This window comes from Panthera leo, chromosome C2 (genome assembly GCF_018350215.1).
Source record: "Panthera leo isolate Ple1 chromosome C2, P.leo_Ple1_pat1.1, whole genome shotgun sequence".
Lineage (NCBI taxonomy): Eukaryota > Metazoa > Chordata > Mammalia > Carnivora > Felidae > Panthera > Panthera leo.
In genome coordinates, this window is record NC_056687.1 from 125,506,601 (window position 1) to 125,532,399 (window position 25,799).

At 37.9% G+C, this 25,799-nt stretch overlaps 1 non-coding gene across 1 annotated transcript; it reads right to left on the reverse strand.

Annotated features, from left to right (window-relative positions):
- Positions 1–7,609: 7,609 nt before the first annotated feature.
- Positions 7,610–7,716, reverse strand: LOC122198954. The gene has a single exon (XR_006193242.1). It is a non-coding gene; the product is annotated as a U6 spliceosomal RNA (small nuclear RNA).
- Positions 7,717–25,799: the final 18,083 nt, after the last annotated feature.

A 25,799-nucleotide genomic window follows, 5' to 3' on the forward strand; every position in this document is an offset into this window, starting at 1 on the left:
AAGCCATTTGGAATTTATGTATTGTATCTATCCACAACACTAGATTTGAAACATTCTTCCCTTGTTAAAGGAGGAAGCTTAAAAAAAAAAAAAAGCATCCTGAAGATCCAAAGTAAGAGGAGACTATAAAAATGATTTCCTGTAGGACCTAGAATACATTCCTAGAAAATCGTTCTGCATTCTTAATTGGATACAAGAAGATTCGCCCTCTACAGAACAGGAACAGAAACCCATGAGGTACAAGTGAATCAGGAAGAGATCAAAAGGGAGATAGGTGGGGTGAGGAATTATTGAAAAGAGACCAAAAATTAATTAATAGCACTAAAACCTCCTTTGACACAATAAAAAAGTAGAACTACTTTTAAAATATGAAATCGTTCATGTAGGAGAAAAACAGGAAGATTTCTTAGAATGTAGAGGAAACAGACAATAACAAAAAAGGAGAAAATAAGTGCTACTTTGAAGCCAGAGGTGGGATAAACAATATTAGAATTATAAGTGCTTTAGAAATTATAGGAACAGGTCATATAAAAATAGGGCTGAAGTTCTGGTTTGGGGTAAGATTAAGTAGGTACACACTGTCTTGCTGTCCCAATGAATGCAGCTTTAAAACCTGGACAGAATAAATGATAAAACTGTCGGAAAACTGAAAATTAAATAGTAGTAAGCAGAAGAGACTTCAAAGTATCACTGAAGCAATGGTAAGGTTACCCTTTTTTCCCACCAATATTTCCCAACCTTATCTCAATACAACCCAAAACCCATGAATTTACACCTAGATACAGAGAATGCACAGGAGTGGCTTTAGTAGTTCTGGCTCCAAGAATGGTAAATGGAACTCCCAATGCTCAGATAGAGTATAGAAACACCAATTTGTTTCCTTTGCTCCATTCTTGAGCACCCCCAGCCTCCAAACAAACCCATAGTAGTAGCAGCAACAGAAGTCCTCAGGAGCCAAAACCCTGAGGGGAGGTTAAGTTTTTTCCACCAATGTCACTGCACATTCTCTCTCTCACACACACCTCTCTCTTTCTCTCCTGTCCTTGTCACTTTATTTCGGGCATAGGAGGAGTAGCAGAGGCAGCAGGTAGAGTAGCTAATGCCTTTAGATTTCTGGATAGAATACTGAAAAGGGGAGCCCCAGAAAACAAAACAAAACAAAAATACAAAGAAGATGGCAAAGAAGGGGGAGCTTGGGGACACAAACCCATAAAATTATTTACAAACTCTTGAGCTCAGCTTTGATTATGCTTGGGTCTTATCCTAAATAGCATACCAATAATTTGAAAACTAAGCAAAAAAATCATCACTCAGCTTCCAGATTGGCCATTAGGTGGCACACACGTTGGCCAAATCCAAAGAGTACTGGCAAGGCTCTGAAAATTTAACAGATATTGGAATCACTGCTCACAGAAGACAGATTGAAACTCGCAGCCTAAACCCAACCAAGTGAACTTCCTGCTAAAACAAAAATATCAACATTCTTCACAGTCTTTAACAAGACTGTGTCTCATAGTAATCAAAACACTCAGGACACAATGCAAAATTACTCAGCATGTGATAAACAAGGAAAGTATCAGCTCACATGGGAAAAGACAATCAAAGATACCAACTCCAAAATGACACAGATGTTAGAATTATCTGACAAAACCTTTAAGGTAGCTAATTTTTTAAATGCTCAAAAAATAATATCTTAAAACAAATGGGAAAATAAAAAGTATCAGCAAAGAAACATTAGACATTAGAAAGAAATAAATGGAAATTTTAGAATATAAAAATAATGTAAGTGAAATTTAAAACTCAGTGAATAGACTCAAGAGCAGAATGGAGATGACAGAGAAAATGATCACTAAACTTCGAGGCAGTTCCATAGAAATAATCCAATCAGAAAATAAAGAAAAAAATAGATTTAAAAAAATGAAAATAACTTCAGGACCTGACAGATAATAACAAAATGTCATCCAAGTCCTAGAAGGAGAGGAAAAAGAGTACAGTGCTAAGGAAGGAATCAAAGACGATCAAAATAAATAGAGAGACATACCATGTTCATGGATTGGAAGATTCAAATAGTAAAGATTTCAATCCTTACCCAAATTGATCTATAGATTTAACATAATTCCAATCAAAATCCCAGTAGTAGTCTTTGTAGATATAGACAAGCTGATTCTAAAATGTAGACAGTCAAAGGAGCCAGCAGAATTAAAACAATTTTTAAAAGAATAATACATTTGGAGGACTCATACTAGCCAATTTTAAGATTTGCTAAAAGCTATAGAAGTCAATACAACATAGATTGGCAAAAAGATAGACATATGGATCAATGTAACAGAATAAAGAGTCCAGAAAAACACCCATAAATATGGTTCCACTCAACAAATTTTTAAAACAAGACCCAAAAGCATCAAACTGTTTTCATGTAACTTAACTGAATTCCAGAAAAAAATTTAAGAGTATATCCAGTATCCAGCAAAGAAAAATCCATGATGTCTATAATCAGATCAAAAATTACCATGCACGGAGCACCTGGGTGGCTCAGTTGGTTAAGTGTCTGACTCTTAATATCAGCTCAGATCATGATCTCAAGTTTCTTGAAATTGAGCCCCACTTTGGGCTCTGCACTGACAATAGAGAGCTTGCTTGGAATTCTCTATATCCCTCTCTCTCTGCCCCTCCCCTACTCTCTCTCTCTCTCTTTCTCACTCTCTCTCTCTAAGTAAATAAATAAGCTTTAAAAATTACCATGCATATAAAGAAGCAGGAAAATGCAACTGCAATGAGGAGAAATGTCCATCTATATTAACTCAGACTGGTTACAGATATTACAGATAGCAATCTAGTATATTAAAACAATTACTATAACAATTCTCTATGTTTAAAAACTTAACTAGAGAGATGGACGAATTTTTTTAAAGTCCCAAATCAGATTCCTCAATATAAAAATCATACACACATACACACACACACACACACACACACACACACAGAAGAAGGGATTAACAGCAGATTAGACATTGCAGAAGAAAAAAAATAGTAGACTTAGACATAATACAAACTATCCCAAATTAAGTACAAAAAGAAAACAATAATAATAATGATAAGAGAACAGCATCAGTGCAGTGAACAATAAATTCAAGAGCCTATTTATACATGTCATTGGAGTCCCTAAGGTGGAGATGAGGGAAAAAAATGTTTAAATAAATAATGATTGAAATTTTCTGTATTTAATTAAAACTGGAAATTCACAGACTCAAAGGCTTAAGGACTCCAAGGACAAAAAAAAACATGAAGGTAACTACACCAAGGCATACATAATAAAATTGCTGATAATCAGTGATAAATAGAAGCCATCAAAACACCCAGAGGAAAGGGGCACCTGGGTGGCTCAGTCAGTTCAGTGTCTGACTTTGGCTCAGGTCATGATCTCACAGTTCATGAGTTTAAGCCCCACTTTGTGAATTTGATCTCTGCATCAGGCTCTATGCTGACCACATGGAACCTGGAGCCTGCTTCAGATTCTGCGTCTCCCTCTCTCTCTGGCCCTCCCCTGTTTGCTCTCTCTCTCTCTCTCTCTCTCAAAAGTAAACATTAAAAAAACTTTTTTTAAACACCCAGAGGAAAAAAGGACTTATACAGAGGATTAAGATAAGGATGACAGAAGGTTCCTTATCAGAAATAATACAAGAAGACAAATCAACCTGTAAAGTACTAGAGAAAAAATTAATCTAGAATTCTATACCTAACAAAAATATCTTACAAAAAAATAGTTGATATGAAAGGAAAAAGTGGGGGAGAAATTGATGTTTTGAGAAAAAGCTGAAAGAACTGATCACCAATAGACCTGCATTGCAGAAAAAAAAAGTTAAAAGAGATCCTTTACACTGAAGGAAAATAACACCAGATGGAAATATGGATCTAGACAAAGAAATAAACATACTTCCATTCAAACATTTGTATTTAAATGTTCATAGTAGCTTTATTCCTAATATCTAAAAACTAGAAACAACCCAAATGTCCACTAGCAGATGAACAGATAAATACATTCTGATATATCCACACAACGAAATATTACTCAGCAATGAAATGAACTAGTAATACATTTAACAACATGGATGGATCTCAAAATAATCATACTAAGTGTAAGAAGCAAGATAATAAAGGAGTAAATACTATATGATTACATTTACATTAAATTCTAGATAATATAACTAAACTATAGGGACAGAAGATCAATGCTTTACTAGAGATGGGGGCGGGGGATATGGGAAGAAGTGAAATGTAGTAATTACAAGGAGGCAGAAAGAAACTTATGGGGGCAATGAATATATTCATTATTTTCCTTGTTGTGATGGTTTCATAGGTGTATGCATATATCTAACTTATCAAATTATAAACTTTTAAATATGTGCAGTAAACTTTAAATATTGTATCTAAGTTAAACCTGAATAAATATATTTTTAAATAGGGAGAGGTCTGATATTTCCCACTGAGCGATGGTGCCTAGTCTTTCCCAGTTAACAAAACACTGACATTGAGATAATCAAAATTGACATTAAAGATGGAAGCATATCATCATGCAAGATCCCTGACAAATGGTTCCTCTAAGGAGTCCTGCTTTCTTGAAAGGTAGAGAAAAAACTTTTTATTCAATAATTTTTAGGCATGTAATCCTAATTCTATAAATATAGAACTTTTTAAAACCAAATTGTTAGTTGAAATAAATCACTAGATAAATGTCACATAATTAGGAAGCATAACAAAAGTCTATACCTACACTGTGAAACAAACTCATTATTAGGGTATTAGACTGAGTCTACCTCTGAGGAAATAGAGGCTCAGAGGCCTTGAGTTGGCAAGTTAGCTCAGGATCATATAGGAAGTAAAGGGCAGAGTTGGAACCATTGTATAGGGCCTCCCATCTCCAGAACTACTGTTTCCTACACAACACATACCTGATTTTGCCTCTTGGCTAAAGCCATTCATCCATGATCTGGAATGGCAAGGCCATCACCTATGGCTATTTCAGTATACTCACTGAAGTTTCATATTCCTGGCATTCATAGGGGAACAGTTAACATACTACTTCTCACATTTTCTTTTCTCTTATTTGGAGAATTGCCTTTTTTCCAACAATTTTCCTAGAATTCATCCCTCATTTGTTCTCCCCCTCCTGTCTTAACTCTAACCTATCAGCAAGTCCTGTGGGAGCCACTTCTGCAATATACTCCAAGCCAAGTCATTTCTCTCTGCCCCTACCACACAGTCCCAGTTCAAGCAGCAGCATCTCTTGCCTGATGACTGTCCTTTGTTCATAATATGAGTAGCACATTTTCCCTTAATTTGTTCATTTGCTTTTAAACTTATTTATGTTTTGAGGTTTTCTTTCTTTCTATTCATATACATGTACTTTATTATTATGTACTCAATTTATCAGTCTCTTCATTTATGACTTCAAGACTTCATATTTAGAAAGGCCGTTCCTAACTCTTGATTTTTTTAATGATTTTATTTTTTAAGTAATCTCTACACCCAATGTGGGGCTCAAACTCACAACCCTGAGATCAAGAGTCTCATGCTTCACCAACTAAGCCAGCCAAGCACCCTCCTATCTCTTCATTTTCAATAAACAAACTTACAAGACTGAGCAGGATTTAGATCTGTGATACTACCTGGACACATACTTCAAGTTTTCCCCAAACTTGGAAGTTTACTTACAGCTTATAGACTAAGGTACCTCAATGCACAAAGCTGCTCCAAAGGAATATACCCACTTTCCAATCTCTTAACCCTCAAGCTAGACTTTAGGAAGCAATAGTCAAAATCTAGTAGACTCTTTAGAATATGATTATTTTTGTACAGTTATTCAAACCTTAGGCTTCCATAATAGATTTTGACTTTTATAAGTACTTCAAAATACTTGAGTGCATAAACATTTGTCTACAGAGACAATCACTACTATTAAGTACATAAATTTAAAATTTTTTCTAAAATCATGAAAATAATAGAGAAAATGAAACATTATATATTGATTCAAACAAGCTGCAAAAACTGAGATAGTTGGGAAAATGTGAATACTAACTATATATTTGACAATATTAAAGAATTTTTGTTAATTTAATTTTGGAGTGATAGTGGTAATATGGCTGTTTTCTTTTAAAATAGTCCTTAACTATTGGACACATATACTGAAATGCTTATGGATAAAATGATAAAAGTCTAGGATTTGCTTTAAAATATCCAGAGATATGTTTATGGTAAGGATATATATGAAACAATACTGGCCATGAGTTAATATTTATTGAAGATGGGTGATGGGTTCATGAGGATTTACTATATCATTGTCTCTACTTTTGGATTTGTTTGAAACTCTGCATAATATATTTTAGAGATAATATGTTAATTATATAGATTAACTGCTTTTGGAATAAGATTTATGAGTGCATCCAGGAGGCCTCACTGGAGGCTAAGTGACTCAATATCTATTCCCAAACCGCTTCCCCCTTGACTCTACACAAAGGCTGGGACATATGAATGCTCACTTTCCTAGCATGCTTTGCAGCTAGCTGTAGCCACATGACACAATTTTGGACAATGGGATGAAACTGCAGTTTGCTGGGATTTTTCAGAAAAGTTTTGCTCTTTTATATAAAAGTAGACAGTGTGGCTGGCTTCCACCTCTCTTTTCCCATCTTTGAATGGAATCTAGGTTCTGGCTTAGTGAAGCCATATTGCAACCGGGGGAAAACTAAATTGAAATACAAGCACCAGGTCTTTTTTTCACTGAAACATTGAAGTAAAACCATCAGCTACCCATCTCTGGGCATCTGAGACATCTATTTATGTTAAATGTAAATATATTTTTTAAATCCCATTTATTAAAATCACTGTAAGTCTAACTTTCTTTCACTTGCAACTAAATACCTTTCTAACTGACTCAATCTGTTATAGAGATTTTCTTATACAACAAAATTTCTGGTCTCCACTATGAAGTGATGGTAATATCCTTTAGTAACTGAAGTTTTCATTAATTTGAATTGGATACTAAAATGCCACTTTAAAAATTCTACTCATATTCCCTAAGCTTAGTTGGGTCATCTCACCAAGTATCTGAAAGCTGTTTAAAACTATTTTAAAGTAACTATTACAAAGTGAAATGAATTATTGTTTAATTAATAAGTTCATTAATTAATGACTAGTTAATGATAAGTTCTTTCCCTGGCCCTAATTTCATCACTGTCAATTGTACTTTTATTTAAGCTCTTGACTTCAGGGTGTCACTAGTCCCACCCTTCCTCAGATGGATAATAAATGTGTATGTGTCAAGGGCTCTAAGGAGATGCCAGGATTTCAGGCACAGGACATAGTCCCACAGCTGAGACTGCTCTTCTTCCCCTGAAGCCAGCTAAATGCTATGGTCAAGCCTTCACCCCCTTTAAGAGGTCCCCCCCAAATTAGGCAAGATGTAAGACTTCACCATCTGTCCCAAATTCAACCAGTTCCAGTTTGTGTTTAAACAGAATCATAACTACAGGTCAAAACTAAGTATCACCCAATTATTCATGGGAATGAAGAGCAATCACCAATTTCTTGGTACTTACTTTCTTTTTCTTTTTTAAAACATGGAAGCTTCACAAATTTGCGTGTCATCCTTGCACAGGGGCCATGCTAATCTTCTCTGTATCGTTCCAATTTTAGTATATGTGCTGCCGAAGTGAGCACTCTTGGTACTTATTTTCATTTAAAGGCTAAACATCTGTATGTTTCAGGTAAGATAGTTTGACTTAATTAAAGACAATGGTTCTATGACAAACACCTATCAGAGTATCTAGTACACTAGTAGGCCCTTAACAAATGTTTGATAATCAATTCACTAAATGCATTAATTAGGTAGTTAATAGATATTTAGAGTTCACAATAGATTATATTTCACATCAGGAGCCCCAACTTTGCCAACACTGCTGTACAAATATAACCTGTTTTCAAAATACAAAATATTATGAAATGTGTATATGATTATCCTTCATGAGATCAGGAATACATCCTTCTCTGGTGATATATCTAGAAACAACTTCATTCATTCATTCATTTCCACACAATAGGGTGACTGCTCCTTATGTTAGTCACATTTCACCTCCATCAACTATCTCTTAGCACACTATCTCCAGTAATAGTGAGGACACCCAGCCCAATCAACACAAGCTAGATAAATAAATTATGTCCTGTTACCTCCAGGCAACAAACTCCGTAGTTAGACTGTCTGAATTAGAATCCTGACTCCAGAATGTTCACCTATGTAACCTTAGACAAATTTCTTAATCCCTCTCTTCCTTGGTTTCTTCATCTGTAAAATAGGGATGACAATCATAGTACCTACCTTATAGGATTATAGTGAGGATCGAAGGAGACTATAATGTGCTGATAGGTATTACATGTCCCATAAACTGTTAACTGATTCTAGTCATTGCATTATTTTCAAAACTTACTTTCCATACGATCTGTCACAGTGAATCCACAGGACATTACAACAGCAATTATTAGTCACCACAGTTTATAGGCAACTGTGTACAGTTCCTCTGGTTCTACTGGGAGTCAGCCATTATAACACAACATCTTATCACAGCCCTCCCAGCAGCCCAACACATGACTCATCCATGCCAAGATCTATGAGTATGCATCACAACCCAGCTGGTGTAGAACCAGGACAGAACTTGCAACAAGATGATCTGGATCCAGTTCAGCCTGGTATGTATTTAAGGGACATCATTACTCCTCAAAGAACCTGTTTCTTCATTTATAAAGTAAAAATGATTTTTACTTACTTTTAAAAAATAAACTTTACTTACTTTAATCCTCTACGTACCTCATTGTAGAGGATTAAACATCATAACGTAAGTAAGAATACCTTTCAAATGTAAAGTGTATTGTATGCTGGGTATTATTATTCATCTTTGTATCACAGCTTCATTAATTCAAAATATGCTTAGTTCATTTCTGGCTGTTCCAGACACTGTGTTAAGTTCTAGGGGCATGGAAATAAATAACATACAGTAGCCAGAGTTGAATATATATTTGTTTGGTATATTATTTGTTAATTGGTCAATTAACATTGTTAAAAAACATTTGGACTGGAGAGCTTATACCCAGTTTGAAAGAGACACAAGATGCCATATTGCATTTTATCATAGCAGACATGTGTCTTCCTCTCTTTGTGCACTCCCAGTGAGCATTTACATCTATAATAACATCGAAACGCTCGACTATAACCAAGTTTAATTCCCATAAATTCCCCTTTCTAGACTGTGAGCTTCTTGAGGGTATACCTATGCAGTTTTTCTTCTTTGTATCTTTGGTATTTATCTCAGAATACTGCATAAAATAGACACTTAGAAAACATATATTTTTCAGTACCTAAATATGACCAACTGCCTTTAAGTGTCAGGGAAAAATAATGTCACAATTCAATCAAATCCTTTCAACCAGAAACCTTATGAATGCAGTTCTTTTTTTTTTTTTTTTGTACCAGCATTGGGTGTGCACTACCTCTCTCTATGTACACAAGTATACACATCTGTACATAGGTAGGCTAGTGGACAGCCCTTGCTGAGAACACTACGTTTTAAAATACTCAGTAGCCATTCAGTAAATGACAACTTCTGATGGCCTAAGCTTTCAGAAAGAGTTAATGTACCTCAAAGAAGTAATCAGTGTAACTTTCCAACCAGTAAAATCAAGCCCCTTATATTCTATTTAATTTCCTAGGAGTTTTTATATACATATATATGTTCAGCATACATAGCCCCTCACACATATACCAGCACTATATATTTTTTTACAACATAGGGTTTTCTAGGATTGAGTAGTTTTAAACAACAGTATTTTATTATTTTAAGCACACCCACTGTGGAAACATTCTCGGGTCTCACTGCTTCTGCTATTGGAACATTTGTTTTTTATTCTGAATATTTCAGCACATCTATTTACCTGGCACTATATTTAGTACCACAGTGCCAAGATGGCATATATAAAGATTCAATTGCAATTCCCATCTGATGTCCCTTCCCTCTCCTTTTTAGCCCCTTTTTTATGTCCACACTCTGAATTCAGCACAAAGTTGGTGTGTTTAATTTAAAAAGAAGTAAAACGCTCCAGGAGACGCCTCAGACCACTGCAAATCACCTACTTTATAGAGGCAGTAAAATTGTGTATCGGATTAGAAGTGATGCTGATCTGAAATTTATGATAACTTTTAATGGCATTATAATTTTTTTCCCTGTGCGCTCCATAACTGCGTCGTTTCGATGCACAGTGCAGTGAGATGAAATTTGTAAGGGAAGAACATTACCCAGGCAAGCCCAGGGGAAAAAAAAAAAAAAGTCAGCAGAATAATGCAACAGCCCCACACGGGCGGATGGAAGCTATTCTTTCCATACACTATGTAGAGGCACAAACTCCAAACGACCCTTTGAAACTAAAGGCAACCCAGAGTACAGATTTTGTTGATAAAACTAGGAAATATGGTAAAAGCAACCTCTTAAAAAAGCAGATACACGTGGCTTCTGCACACCACCTCGCCACTTTGGGGACTCTTCATGTCTCTTGCCTGAGAGAAGCACACTTGGGTGTCCTAAGGTAGTTTTCTGGAACAAACAGCTCTTTCCTAAGCTGGGTCTATTGTCTGGTTTCCGTGGAACAACTCAACATCCCACTGGTTTCAAGAAAGCATGAGGGGGTATCACAGGGTTAAAGACTTGTGAAAGACTTAAGACTTGTGTCTTAAGTTTGCAACTAAGAAACTGCTGAAAGAGATGAAGAACTCAATGAGAGGAAGAGAGTAAAAGAGGGAGACATGAAAGAACTTTTGAAAAATTCCACAATTAATGTATATATTAAGTTCTAACTTGACATGTAAGAGAAAAACTCTCCAGAAAAGCCACCAGAACCAAAGGAGAAGACTTCTCTTCAAGTCTTTTCTTCAGGGATAATCCAGCCTCTGTTCAAATACTTCTAAGAACAAGGGGCTCATTTCCAATTTAAGCAGTTCATGAATTCATTTATAAATTCATTAACAATGTATTCAGCATAGTGCAGGCACTGCATGCTATTCTATTGTTTATTGTGTGTAACTTCTTGCCCACACCCTGGGAAGCTATGTTATCCATGGCCCACTTCACAGAGAATTAGAATAAAAGAAAATTAGAATGTGTCACAGCAAAGACTCTTAATGGCCATCCAGCCCAACCCCTTCATTTTACAGAGAATGAAATGAAACTGAGATCAAGAGTGGGGAAGTCAATTATCCAAGGTCACATAACTAATTCATTGCAAAACCTTAGTTAAAACCCACATCTGATTCCCCATCATATACTTTTTCAGGTGAGCCATGATGCTTTTTCTTCACAAATCATACACATCATTGTCCCATGTGTCCAGCTTCTCAAGCTTATCTAGATGTTTCTCTCTCCTACTCTGGCTGAAAGGCTCTATAGCAAGTGTATGAGTCTTTAATCAAACAGTCTGAGAATGTGTATGTGGTCATTATCCTTCAGTTCTTAAGTAGGTTGGGAAGACAAATCCTTTTCTTCAATACCATCCATAATCTATTTTTCACTGACCATGGCCTCTTTTAACAGACTAATAGGGAAGAAGAAAATTCTCCCTTTACTCCCAACATTTTCAACTTCCTACCCAAAACTGAAAATCGTTTAGAGGACTCGATTTCTCCTTTTCTCTTCCCAACTCTTCTCTACTTCTCCTCTTCTCTACTTCTACCTAGTGCTTGTCTTTATTTATAAATATTACATGTTCTGTGGGACTTCAAACACTACCCCACATAGGGCTGACCTCTGCCTCTTCTAGGTCTGAACTTTGACATTTTTGTCTGTTTTAGCATCAATCATAAGTTTCCTCCTGCTGAGATTTTTGCTTTTATATCTTTTCAAACTTGAGCTTCTTTAAGGCAAAGTTGCTACCTCAATTACTTTTGTGTCCCTAGTTCCTGACACACAGTGGAGGCTAAATTAATATTTTCAAACGAAGGTACGCAAATCAGCAGAGCTGGAAGTGAATGTGTGTTTTCAGTCTTACAGTCTATTTTGCTATGTTTTAGGTTTATGGTCCCAGAAGGCAGCCCACCTCTGATTGAACCATATTTGGTTGCACATGTCACTGTCTTCCTTCTCCCAACCTACAAGATACTCCTCTTTCCTGGGAGATTATCTGGATTCCTGTCACCTCACCCCATGTGCCTCTGGAGGGGTCTAGTTGGAGGGGCCAGATTTACCCTCTGTGTGAAGACAATCTCACACTTGTGTAGCTCTAATGATGCAGAAATTCTCCTTTCTCCATGGTGTCATGTGTCACCACTATTAATGTTGATTTCCCTTCATGTTTAAGGACTTTTTCTAACATTCTTACTCAATCTTACCTACCATTCCCTCTAGGAACCCATTATTTATTCCTTTAATACTCCACCCCCAGAAAGATGTTCTCTAGCAGTGAGGCCAACTTGGATGACTCACAGCAGATGTAATTGGTGAGCAAAATGTAGTCAGACTGGCTTCATCCACTTGCCAACGCTGTGACCTTCTGTAAATTCCTTAAACTCCCTGTGCCTTAGTTCCTTTTCTGTAAAGTATCTTGTGGGGTTGCTGTGAGCATTAAAGAAAATAGTGCCTATAAAACGCTTAGCACAGTACAGGGCATATAGTAATTGCAAAATAGATGTCTGCTCTCATTATTGTTATCATTCTAAATTAGGAACGCAAAGGCAGTACACACCCTACTGATGCCCACAACCTCTTTTAGGTTGTGCTCATGTTCTAAAGCTTCACATAAACCTCATATTCTCTCATAAACAAACATATTTTTGGCCATGACTCTTTTTTTTTTTAGTCTTCTTGTCTCCTCCTTGTTCACTTGACTGCTGTCATGTTCTAACTGCTGGGAGAGCCCTTGCCCAACAGAAAGTGTCCTTCTAAATCTGCCCAAAAGGGAAAGCAAAGACACATGAGGAGGAGAAAAGAGCCCCACATTAGAAAGGATGATCTCATGTTGAGATCAGGGATCCTCCAAGTTCATTCTCTACCACCCCTCTGAAGGCAGTAGGCCTGAGCAAACTGACCTACCAGGTTGCATAGCATTTCTTCCAAGTGACGTGTAACCACAAAGCTAAAAACCTCAGCATCCAGGCCCTTATGGTCTACCCTGGAGACTTAGGTTAATGATGAGCCAGCACCTTGGGTTTACTCTAAATCACTCCTCTTAACCTAATTATATGCCAAGGGGGAAATCCAATGTATTTGATCAAGTCTTGCTAGTATTTTCCTTGTCTAATTCCATTAGTCTCATTGATGCAAAGGGTTCCTAAAGCAATTAAAGCAAGTGCTATCCCCTGAGAGCTATGGGATGAGTATCTCTTCCCTACTCTTCTCAGAACCTGGTTTTCCCTGGTGAATGGCATAGGCAGGGCTGGGCAGAGGACCCTTAAACAGGAATGGTGTCCTTTGGTGCCAGCAAATTAGGATCTGACTTCACTTCAATTAAGGGTGTTCTCAGATATAAAGTATATCAGCTGAGAAATGTGGAGGGAGGGGTGCTGTGTTCTTGGTGAGATTGTTCTTCACAATTCTTTCTCCCAAATGTTCATTTCACAAACTATATACATTTTATTCAGTCTCATTACAATCTATCTACCTAGAACCTCAGTGACCCACAAAATGCCTTCAAAGTCATTGGTCCATTTCAGAAGCCTCTAGTAGCCCATTAGAAATGTCAGTGCACACTCAACAAGCAGCCAGATCCAAATACGCTGAGGCTTAACCTCATTAAAATGTTTCCACGACACAGGGTCAAACTTATCTTGCCACGGACTCGTTTCCTCTCGCCAAACGCTGAGAAACCATTTTCTTTCTAATTAATTTCATCTAGATGAAACCTGCACAAATGTCAGTTCAACAAATTAAGACTTATTGATTATTGGCTTTTTAAAAATAGTTAATGGTTCTGTCCAAAGATGGAATATTTTAGGGACATCAGCAAGACATGTTAGCTTAGGTTGATTTTGGTGTTTTTGAACAATGAAAATAATGTTGTAAGCATCTTTCACAATCTTATTGCTCACTTTTCACCTAAAACTTTATTCTTGTTTTATAGTCATAAAATTTAACTAGCTAGAAAACCATATCTTTGAATTTGCTGGAAGAACAAATGCTACATTTATACTTCATACATGCTACTCTGGAGGTTGTCCATCTTGTTTCCCCTTTTTCTCTCCCTTTAAACACTGCAGAATGTTAAGTTTGTTCATCAGGATTGTTGATAGCAAAAGGGGGGGCAGAGTTAAAAATGAGATAAAACTGAGACACCTGGGTGGCTCAGTCGGTTGGGCGTCTGACTTCGGCTCAGGTCATGTTCTCGTGGTGCATGAGTTCGAGCCCCGCATTGGGCTCTGTGCTGACAGCTCAGAGCCTAGAGCCTGTTTCAGATTCTGTGTCTCCCTCTCTCTCTCTCTGACCTTCCCCCATTCATGCCCTGTCTCTGTCTCAAAAATGAATAAATGTTAAAAAAATTTTTAAAAAATGAGATAAAACTAAAATTCCTTATCAGAAATCTTGTTTCCTTTCCTTTCCTTCCTCCCTCCCTCTTTCTTCTTTCTCTTTCTTTCTTTCCTTCCTTCCTTCCTTCCTTCCTTCCTTCCTTCCTTCTTTCTTGGTTGATACTGGAAAAGGGTGAATGCCTTGACCTAGCCCATGAGTTTCTGGCATACTGTTAACCACTCACCAAGCCTTGCTGAATCCTATGTATGCTAAGGTAAAGGTCAGAGGGGAATGCTGGCCTCAACTACTATTCTCAAGAGGATGCAATCTCGTTCAGAATATCTACATGCACATAAAAAGTTGTGACCTACAAAACTTTCTGAACTATACATGTGGTAGAATTCAAATCTGAGACTTCATTTGGTTTACAAACTTCCTGTAAAGTAGCATGTGATCCCTATTTACAGGTAGAAAAATAGGCAAAGGTAAATAAATTGCATCAAAAATAACATTGGAGCAGGAACTAAAAGCAAGCTTCAGTTCTAAAGTACTTAAAGTAGGCCATTCATTAACATACTATCCAGCTCATCAAGAGCTTTTATTCTATCAATTAAGTACATCCAAGGCCTACAAGTAAGGCTTCCTAAAAGAGTGGAAATCAGGTGCATAATCCACACAGGCAAATTGCTTCTAGGAAAGAGATTTATAACAAACCTTTTTTCTTCCATTCTACTCAAATGGTTTGATTTGTGAGGGAATATCTCAGTACAATTACTTTCTATATTCACTTTGAGAGTATAAGTGTTTAGTCTTCATCTATCAGAACAGATCCATGAAAAGTTCATAGATATCATCTAGTCTGACCATCATTTTGCAGAAAATAACTGGATCCCAGAGAAGTTGTTACTTGTGTGAGGTCATATAACTTGAAGGAGTGTGTACATGTGTATGTGTGTTAGGGTATGTATGTATGAAAGGATTTTTATCTTGCTATTCAATACAATAATATGCTATTATTTTGTCCCTCACCACACATCAATTAAAGGTAAGCATGGATGTTTTGGAAAAGGTGCCCAACTAGGTGACATCAATGACCAGAGAACTAGCAAATTCAGCTTTGGAAGAGAGCTGAAGAAAAGTCCTCATATTCAACCTGGGCCTGAGAAGACTAGAGGGTGTGAAGTCCATAGGGAGACATGCCCCACAGCCTGCAACAGAGAGGTCTCAGCTGAGGTGTGACAAACTTAAGGCAACTTAACTTTAATTAAGTAAAATTACTTAAGCCTAAGGCAAACTTAAGAACCAATATCTCTTGGGCCAGATAAAAGAACAAAACCTAGTGAGCCTCTCATGGAGGCCTTTCATCTTAGAGGAGACTTTAGAAATGAAGACTAGAGGATAGAGGTAAAGAATCTGATGACTACATCACTGCAACAGGGGATTGGACCAGTTGACCTTGAAGTCCCAGGCAGCTCTAAAGGACTTTGATTGCGATTTATTTTTATGTTTGTATTTATGTTCTGTCAACAAACCCATAAGCTCTGGGGCTGCATTAATGAATAAATGATAAGTTTAAAAATTATAATGGTGTCATCAGGAGCAGAAACCAGTGCTGGTTTATGGCTAGGTCTTAATCTATGCCACTGAATTGGACACAAAGGACAGGTTCTCTCATTTCAATTTGTCATGACCAGCAAACGTGGGAGCCTCAGTCTTCACCTCAGGCAAAGCAAGCTTCACTAGTTGTGCTGGGTCAGAACAACCAAATCTCTTGTTCACATCCTTGTGTGTCTCCTGTTAGGCACTGTATGCATGATACAAATAACACATCTTTTTAGCAAGTGTTTTGTAGGTATAGGGATGGAATTATTGGCACAAGGAAGGGAACTGATGTCAAATATCTTGACAAAACATTCACTATAGTTTCTCTTGAAATTTTAAGACCAAAACCAGGTTCAAATTCACCTGCTGTAGGTGAGTATTGACAAAAAGACAATAAGTTTACCATAAACAAAAATTCATTCAATTTTCAAAGAGGATGCTCTGGCATGATGCTAGGTTCAGTTGTACCAATATGTTGACTGAGCACTATTATCAGAAAAGGTATTTGCCATCAGTTATTTTCCCAGATCCAGTAATTTCAGCCTGCACCTACTATACTCTTGCTCAAAAATGCAATTTGTATAATGCAGACAATCTCTAAAAGGAGATAAATAAGAATGCAAACAAGAGGTTTGACCATTCGGACTCAACACAGCTAATCAGTGGTACTAACAAGGTATGGTCCATAAGAATAGTGATAGAGAAATGTGTTTTTCTGGTATTTAGTTCCCTAAATTATGACCAATAGATAACATCCAGGCATATAAGCAGGAAATGGAGATCCACTAATTAAACACAGTACCACCATTATCTTTGATTTGAAAAGAGGATAAAATTAACACAAACCTGTGTGGACAATCTGAAAATGAATATGAGGTATAGGAAGTACTTCATAAGGCTTCTCAATGTGATATATTGATATCTTGTAAATGTAAGTTAGTTATAGGTAAATGGCTATATTTTGCCACTAGTAAGAATTAAAAATTTAGGATTTTTACTGAATAGAATCAGAAGTCTCCTTATTGGGAGCAAGTCAAAGAGGTGGAGTATATACTTTACAAGGCCTTTTGCTCTTCCTGTGTAGTCTGCTGAAGAACACTAGACAGTTATAAATGAGGCTTGTGTCAAACAACATATGCTGAAAGGAGTTGGGAATAGGACACATATAGAGAAGAGAAGTCAGGGAGTGGTGGCGGGTGGGCAAAACTTATTGCAAAGTTTTGCCATCTCTGTTTTAAGCCAATGTTATATTATGTTTGTATTGTGCACCACTCTAGACTGTCTGGATGAGTGTCCCTCCCATTGGTAAGAAATGGCCCTTGAGAGCTTGTATAAGCCTTATATGACCAACTGCTTACTTGTCTCCCATGTGCCAACAATGACAGATTTCTGTTTGTTAATTATCAGTATTTTGTTTGGGGAGGAAAAGGGGAATTGTTTATTTTTTGCTAATAAGTCTTTTCATAATATAACATTACCTGCATCAGTTACCTGCACTATGCTTTTGGTGTCATAAGGAACAGAACACAGAACCCGAATTGGCTTAAGTAAGAAGGAAATTTGTTGGCCCAATAACTGAAAAATATCTGAGTTCAAATATGGTTTGGTTCTGTGGCTCAAATAACCAGTAGGATATTTTCTCTCTTACTTTCTCATGGCTCTGCAATTGGGTCCCATTTTTAGAATGGCTTTTCTCTATAGTGGCAAGATGCTTAGTTCGGTTTCAACCTTACCTCCTCTTGGGTTTAGATCAAGTGGGAAAAACAGCAGGGCAGCAAAAGTCTGATTGAGTCTCATTGGCTCCGATTGGGTCATGTGCCCATCCGTGAACCAATCATGGTGGCCAAGCAAAGGCAATGCACTGATTAGCTGAGGCTGGGCCAAAGGTGTATCCAGGACTTGGACTGAGATTGGTTCTTTTTTTTTTTCAAAATTTTATATTTTTTAAGATATCTCTACACCCAAAGTGGGGCTAGAACTCACAACCAAGAGATCAAGAGTTGCACGCTCTACTAACTGAGCCAGCCAGGCAACCCCTGAGATTGGTTTTAATACAATACACAATGTCTTGGACAGAGAGGAGGAGGATATGGTGGCTTCCCACCGAAAAATCCAGATACTGTTACTATGAAAAAAAAAATGGATATCAAGCTGAAAAACAATGGATATCCATTATATCAAGTCTTACCTACCAGATTTTAGGTTCACTGGGGTCAGAGACTATATCTTGTATTTCTCAGGGCCAGCCACAATACCTAGTTTACAAATAACTGATATTCAATAAGCATGTAATAGTTGATTTATTTATTAATTTAGTCAAATTGGAAAATCTGACATTAGGAATCACTCTGGCTTTTACCCAGACCTTTCTGCTACCTGAAAATGGCTACACTTCATTCAAGAAAAATAAAGTTTAAAGTGCTATCTTCACTCACAGAACCACCTTTTATTTTAGAAATGGACTATGTTGTGACTGAACTGTGAAATATTATTAATAATAACAATATTCAATAGCACCATACTAAAATATTTCAAGTAAACCTCATGACAACCCTGTGAGAAAAATATTATTATCCCTATTTTACAGATATAAAAAATGAGGCCCAAAAAAGTCAAAGGACCTACCTAAAGTAACACAGCCAGCAAATGACAGAGCTAGAATTTAAACCATAATCAGATCATGATTCAAAGCCTAGTGTAGGTGCCACCACCTTCCAGAACCATTACAGTTGGAATCAACCAACCCTTCTACATTATTTGATATGTCTCTTACAGCCCTTATTTTGTTCTGACTTGGATAACGGTTTACATACCCTTATCTCCCACTAGATTCTGATAGTCTCAGCATCCCCAGGGGAATAGTAAATAGCAGAAAACAGAAGCCAGAAAGATAAAGGGAAAAAACAGCAAGATAGGCTGAGAGCAGGATGAGGGGCATTTCCTGGACCACTTGCTGTCCCAGCCCCAGTACCTGCTACTTCTCCTGCCACTGAGGCAGAGGCAGGATCTGATCTCAAACCAGGCTTGCAGATGAGCTCTCCACCACCAGATCAACCTTCCAAAACAGGAACCTTTCAACATGTCATTCCCCAACTCCAACTCTTTTGGGTAAAACTTTATTTACAAAAAGCATGGCTCTAGTTTGTCGAATTGAGTTTTTAACATATTTTGGTAAGGTATTATTTATCCTGATTATGGAGTTTTTTCTACCCTTTTAAATTTTGCACCTGAGGCAGATGCCTCCTCTCCTCACTTTTGTCCTGACCCTACTCCAGGAGCTTCCTATTACCCATAGAGCAAACCCTGCAACACTTAGCATGATGTTCAAGTCCTCCACAAAAGAATTTTCATTTACCTTTCTAACTTGATCTTTAGTCTCCACTCCAACACACTAATCATCTTACTATCATTCTTCTCTCCCCTTTCCTGCTCTGTGCAATGTTCCCCAACACAGGCTTTAATCTATCCTTTCCTTAAAGGGCACCTCCTAGACATTTACTGATTCCCCTTCCCTCTCCTTGGACTAGGTCCCACATTGGCTCAGGTGTCCCATGAGTTTGCCTGAATTCACTAACATTTTAACATTTTAAACCCTTAAGGCCAAAGACTCTTAAAATCATTGTTTCTTCCATCTGCTCTGCCATTCCTCACCCCCACAGCTACTATTGGGCAACAAGTTAATGCTCAATAAATCAGCTCCTTCATTTGATGTTTCCACAAGCTCTAGTTTGTTCCCATCTGCTAGCCAGCTTATTCCTGGGCCCACTGAGCCAGGGAAGTCCTTTTCCTGGACTTCAGAAGCTCCTGAGAAGACAGGAAGATGGATTTGGGAGGTGGCAAAACCAAGAAGCTACCCCTCTCAGAACCTCGGGCTTGGGGTCAGGGCCCTACATAGAGTATGGGACTGGCATTTATTCTGATTTTTGCTTCTCATAAAACTTTGAATCTTGGAGACTACCCATCCCAAAGGGACTCAGGTGGTTCTGGTTCAGCTCAAACTAGAGAATGAAAACACTTTCCCAGGGAAAACCTGGCTTTGCCAAACTAAAAATAAACAAAATAAAATATTTTTAATAAATAAATATTTGGATCTAAAAAGAATCATTCTTTACATATAACTGCCTGTGCTTATTTATTTTCTTATGTTTTATTTTCTATTTGAGAGAGAAGGAGAGCACAAGCAGGGGAAGGGCAGAGAGACAGAATCTGAAGTAGGCTCCAGGCTCTAAGCTGTCGGCACAGAGCCCAAAGCAGGGCTCGAATTCACAAGCAGTGATATCATGACCTGAGCCAAAGTCAGACACTCAAAGTACTGAGCTACCCAGGTGCCCCTGAGCTTATTTATTTTTAAATGTGTGACCAGAACTGAAAAATAGATGGATAGTTTTACAGAGAAATATTGTTTGCCAACTTTCATCACAATTACTTATTTACTAAGTGAATATTTATTTATTGTCTATCATGGGCTAAGTGCTAGCGATAGTGTGATAATCAAGACAGACATGGTTCCTGGCCTCTTGAGGCTTTCACCATATATTTTATTTTTATGAGAACTGTTACAAATTACTTTGGAATTCCTTTAATAAACAAGTAACTATTAAGCTCAAAATAAATGCCTAGTCTAGATATGTGGGGATACATTCATGAATAAAATAGACAAACTCCCTTCCCTCAGGAAGTTTATAGTCTAGCTGGGTTCAATAGACAATAAACATAATAAGTGTAAACTATATTAGAGGAATAAGAGCTATGGGAGAAATAAAACATCAAGCAAGATAGGAATGGAGATTTGAGGAACCCAAGGCAACGAGTATGGCTGGAGTGTAGTAAGGGAGATGGAGTGAAAACAGGTGAGGGCAAGAGGAGGGTACCTTGTGTGGCCATGTGGGCCACAGAAAGGGCTTTGGCCTTTACTCCATAAGGATAAAAGTACTGCTGAAGATTTTGAGTGGGGGATGACATGATGTGACTGTAATAAAAGCATCCCTCTGCCTGCTATCTTTGGAATAGACTGGACAGGCCAGAGAAGCAAGATTACAAGCAAGGAACCAGTTAGGAAAAATACAGCATGACCAAAATTAGAAAAGGTAGTGGCTTAAACCAATAGGCTGGCATTATAGACAATGAAAAGGGGTAAAATTCTGGATTTATATTGTTCTTTATTGAGGATATGAGCTGTCTTATTACCTCCTATATTCGTAGGGGAGATTAAATGAGATCAAACATGAAAAGAGTTTAAAACAGTGCCTAGCACTGCTTAATAAACAACAACAGTAATTATGACTATTATCCATAGGCCATTGGTCAGTGGGTGGTCCTCTGTAGTCCTGGAAGTGAAAATAATTCTCTTCAATGCTAATAGAAAGTCCTGCAAATGGGATTTGGATTGGGACCCAAAGTGGGGAAGTCCCTCTCTGCTTCCTTTTGTCACAGGCTTTTGCCTCAAGGCCAAGGGCAGTCAGGACCACCCAACTCTCAGTGTCTGTGTCAGTTTAGCTCCGTCCTAATCTCCCAGCCCTTACCTTCTCACTCACTCCACCCTTCCTGGCTTCACATAACCAAGACTCTGGAGTGAGCAAGCACAGACTCCTCTCCTATATGGGAGCACTTGGGTGACAAATACCTTTTCACCTGGGAAGGAGGGATGTCATCTTGGGGGAGAACCTAGAGTCCTGGTAAGCCCTTGGGGCCATTGCTAAGGGACTCATCTGGCTGTCACAGGAGTTCTGGAAAACCCCTAGAAAGAAAGCATGGAAAAGAGCTCAGCTTTGCTGTAACTGGGATGCAGCATCCTCATCACTCAAAAGAGAAGAGGCTGCAGGAGAGAATGCAGTCAAGTGGAATATTGGAGTATACTTTAGAGAAATTTCGCCAAAAGGGAAAGCAGAGATGATGGTCCCTTTTTAAAATTCCCTACAAGAAAAAAAAAAATTCTCCAGAACTTAAAACTATTTTAATCAGCTGAAAAACATACATGGGCTTTACAGCTCCAAGACAGCTTGCACAGGCCCCGATAAATGCCTATCGCTCATTTGCATACGCTAACAGCTACACTTTAATCAGCCTCCTAATCCCTGATGGTATTAATGAATTTTTTTATGCTTTTTTTTTTTTTTAGTATCATGTTTGCTAATTCAAAAATGATCAGCGGCTTCTGTGTGCCTTTTTTTATGCAGGAAATAATGGGTGAGCTGGGTACTCCTGTTATCCCGCTCTCACAAATAATTAAGACTACAAAGGGTACAAATCAGTTTGAATGCGGTGCACAAAGGCATGGGCTCAGCAAAGGCCTTTCTCTGTTTCTGTTTCTCCCTCCCCCACCCCCTACTTTCTCTCTTTGTATTTGTTCCTTTCCTTTGACAAGAGGTGGTTTCCAAAGACACCTGGACAAGCAAGGAGCTGACTGATCCAAAATATTAATTCCCTGCCTCCCTCCACCCCTACCCCCATCACCAGGACATGCAAAATGATGTGAGTTTTCATCTCAGAGGGTTTGGATGCCTCTCAAGACTGGTTTTCAAACCACAAACTGCAGTAGAAAGAAAAACAGAACTTTCTGACATGTCACTCCCCTATTTCTCCTCCTCCTTAGTTGTTCACTTTCCCAGTAAGAACCGGCCAGCCCTGGTGCTGTCAGGTCCTGATCAGGTAAACAAGGAAAGGATTTCCTCCTGCCCTAGGCCTTGCTCCAGTTTGGCTCACAGCAGACCAGGCCAGCCAGAGACATGAGAGCTGGCAACAGGATCCCAGTGGTTCATGCAGCTATAGCACCTCCAAAATTAGGGTCAAGATTAGACATTTTAGGCCTATCAAAAAAAAAGAGAGAGAGAAAGAGAGAGAGAGCGCCAGTAAATAGTCCTCATGAGGAGTTGAACAAGCCAGCTTAGACGATGGAAATTCATAAATAAGCCAAATTTTTCTAGCCAGCATGGCTACCTAACAGACAACAGAGTTCCCTAATTTGCATTTTTCATCATCTCAGCCTGCCTGCTCACACTCACTAGTGCTGGACAGGTGAGGGGCCAAAACCTGCAGCCAGAGAAAAAAGAGGAGGTGCCAACCCTGGACAACCAGCAGCCTGGGTAATGCACTCTCAAATAGTGAATAATTAGCAAGAAAATATAGATACAGTCCAGTGCAGGTACATCTATAAGTAAGCTATATGGCAAATTTACTACATATTTTAACAATAAAAAAATTACTAGATGTAAAAATATAATGTTCGAAGCATCTTAAGATACAGAGTTATTTTGGAAAGGTCAGGGAGGAGTCATGCCATATATATTTTTTAAATTTTTAAATTTTCTCATTCAAGAGAATGTTGGGAAAAGTGATGAGACAACTAAATTTGCAAAGTCCTTTGCATTGTAACAAGGATAAAGCATTGTGTGAGTATATAATGATCATGAAATCAATGGTCTCCTGTTCTCTTTCAGCAGGCAGCTCATCACCTGGCAACCTCTCACTAACTCCATTAGAAAATGGCTTAGAATTCCAGATAGCTAAAAGTTAGAGACACGTTAATTTTTACTTCTTCTCTTTTCTCTTCTAGTTATTTTTAGCATTCCTAGTAGAACATTCTTTGGTACACAGTGGGCACACTGAATAACTCTAGGGTGCCATGACTCTAAAATGCTATTGTTGGGAAGCTATCGCTGACATTGAGCTTATCTAATGGTGTGATATCTCCTTTAATTGTATGAATAGGGCTCGTCTATGGAAATAACGATTTTAAATTTACCAGAAACCTAATTCATTTTGCAGAGATGGAATTATATTCTACTTTAAAACTCCTGATGATTCAGATAGGCTTTTTCCAGCTTCATTCTATTTACCTCAATATCTCTTAACTTGACCGATCTTTAGGCCATTTTAACACCCATTAAGCCACGTATCTATCAATTTTTCAACAGATTAGTGCAATGTCCATTGTGCCATCCACATTTGGCATCTCAACCAGTAGGTAAGTGGAAAGAAAGGAACACCAGTCGTGCTTCTAGTTTGCTATTCTAGAGGAAAACTTGAGATCTCTGGGGAGCATTATTTACCATTTGATTTATTCTCGCTCTATAGACCTTATTTACTTAGGCCATTGTTTCCTTCAACAGCAGTGCTTGAGCCTAACTGCTCATAAGCACCTGAAAACCTTTTTAAAACATAGGTCTACCATGTAGTGCTCTCAGAAAATCTAACTTAATTAGTCTAGGGTAGGCCACCTAACATTGGTATATTTAAAATCCGACCAGATGATTCTCTTTTTTGTTTGTTAAGTTTGTATTTTTTCAGTAGGCTTCACACCCAGCACAGAGCCCGTTGCGGGGCTTGAACTCACAACCCTGAGATCAAGACCTGCGTTGAGATCAAGATCCAATGCTTAACCAACTGAACTACCCAGGCATCCCTGAACAGGTGATTATAATGTGCAACCAACCAGTGTTCTACAGAAAGCCAGGCAGGGGGAGCTTGACACCTATATCATTTTCCAGCTGCTAATCAAACATAAAACAATTAAAGAAAGGATCATTATCCTCAAAAGAGAAATGATTAAAATGCCCACCCAACAAATCTCATTGAATTTTTAGTTACATATAGTTCCAAATCCATCATTTTTCTATTTCCAAAAGTATTGGAACTTCTTCAAAGAGGCATTTACAATTTTACTGTTACTACCATGTGCCTATAGGTCACATTCCTCCTGGGAGCCCTCAGCAATAACACAATTTCTATTTATGCTCCATCACATCTAAAAACTAAAGCTCTCTAAAGAAGAGTTGTGCTTTTCTACACCAAATCTCAAGGGCAACTAATGCTGAGCTGCCCAAAGCCTCACTAGAACAAATGCAGGGTCCTTTTTCTCAGTTTTATGGCCCAGAGTTTCTACTCTTTCCCTCATCATTGAAGAGTTATTTCTGGAGGTGGTTCCACAACAGAAGGTCTCATAGAAGGAGATTAGGATCACAGAGAAAAATCATCAGGGTCATCTTTAACTTCACTAAAGTGATCTGTAAGCAGTGAAGGTGGGCACCAAAAGGAGAGAGGTATTTGTGAAAATTCAGTTTTGTTCCTGATCTTTGCCAACACAAAACAAAACCACAACCATTATGGAGGAAGTCTCTTGATGCTGGCAGATGGCTGTCTTTCGGATCTATAGCAGTGTCTGAAAGAGCATCCCTGGTTTGTTAACTTAAATATCTGTCAGGGAAAAAACTTGAAGATAAATGCAAATTTTTAAAAATTGGACTAACAGCTCTCCTGAACACATGTGGATAGCTGAGGGGCTGAAGTAAGTCCTGGGGATGGTGAATCACAAACACTGCAGAGTATACTATTCTGGATAATGACACAAGCTTGCACTGGGTTTAAGCTTAATTCAAAGCCAAGCCCTGGGTACTCTGTGAAATAAAGCTTTGAAAGAAGCCATTTTCTCCCCAAACAAGGGAACTCTCCCAACTTTCTTCAACTGTTTTTTAACATCTTCCTTTAAGAAAGAAGTCATCAGTTGTTTTCATTGTAAACAGTGTTTACAGCTATATATTTTTACTATTCCTTTCCTAACATCAAACAAGCCAAAACAATATCTCTGTAAGTACTTAATCATAGAGAAGCTTCTTCTAAACTCATTCATTTGTTCACTCAATAATTAATAAACATTAGGACTTATATGCA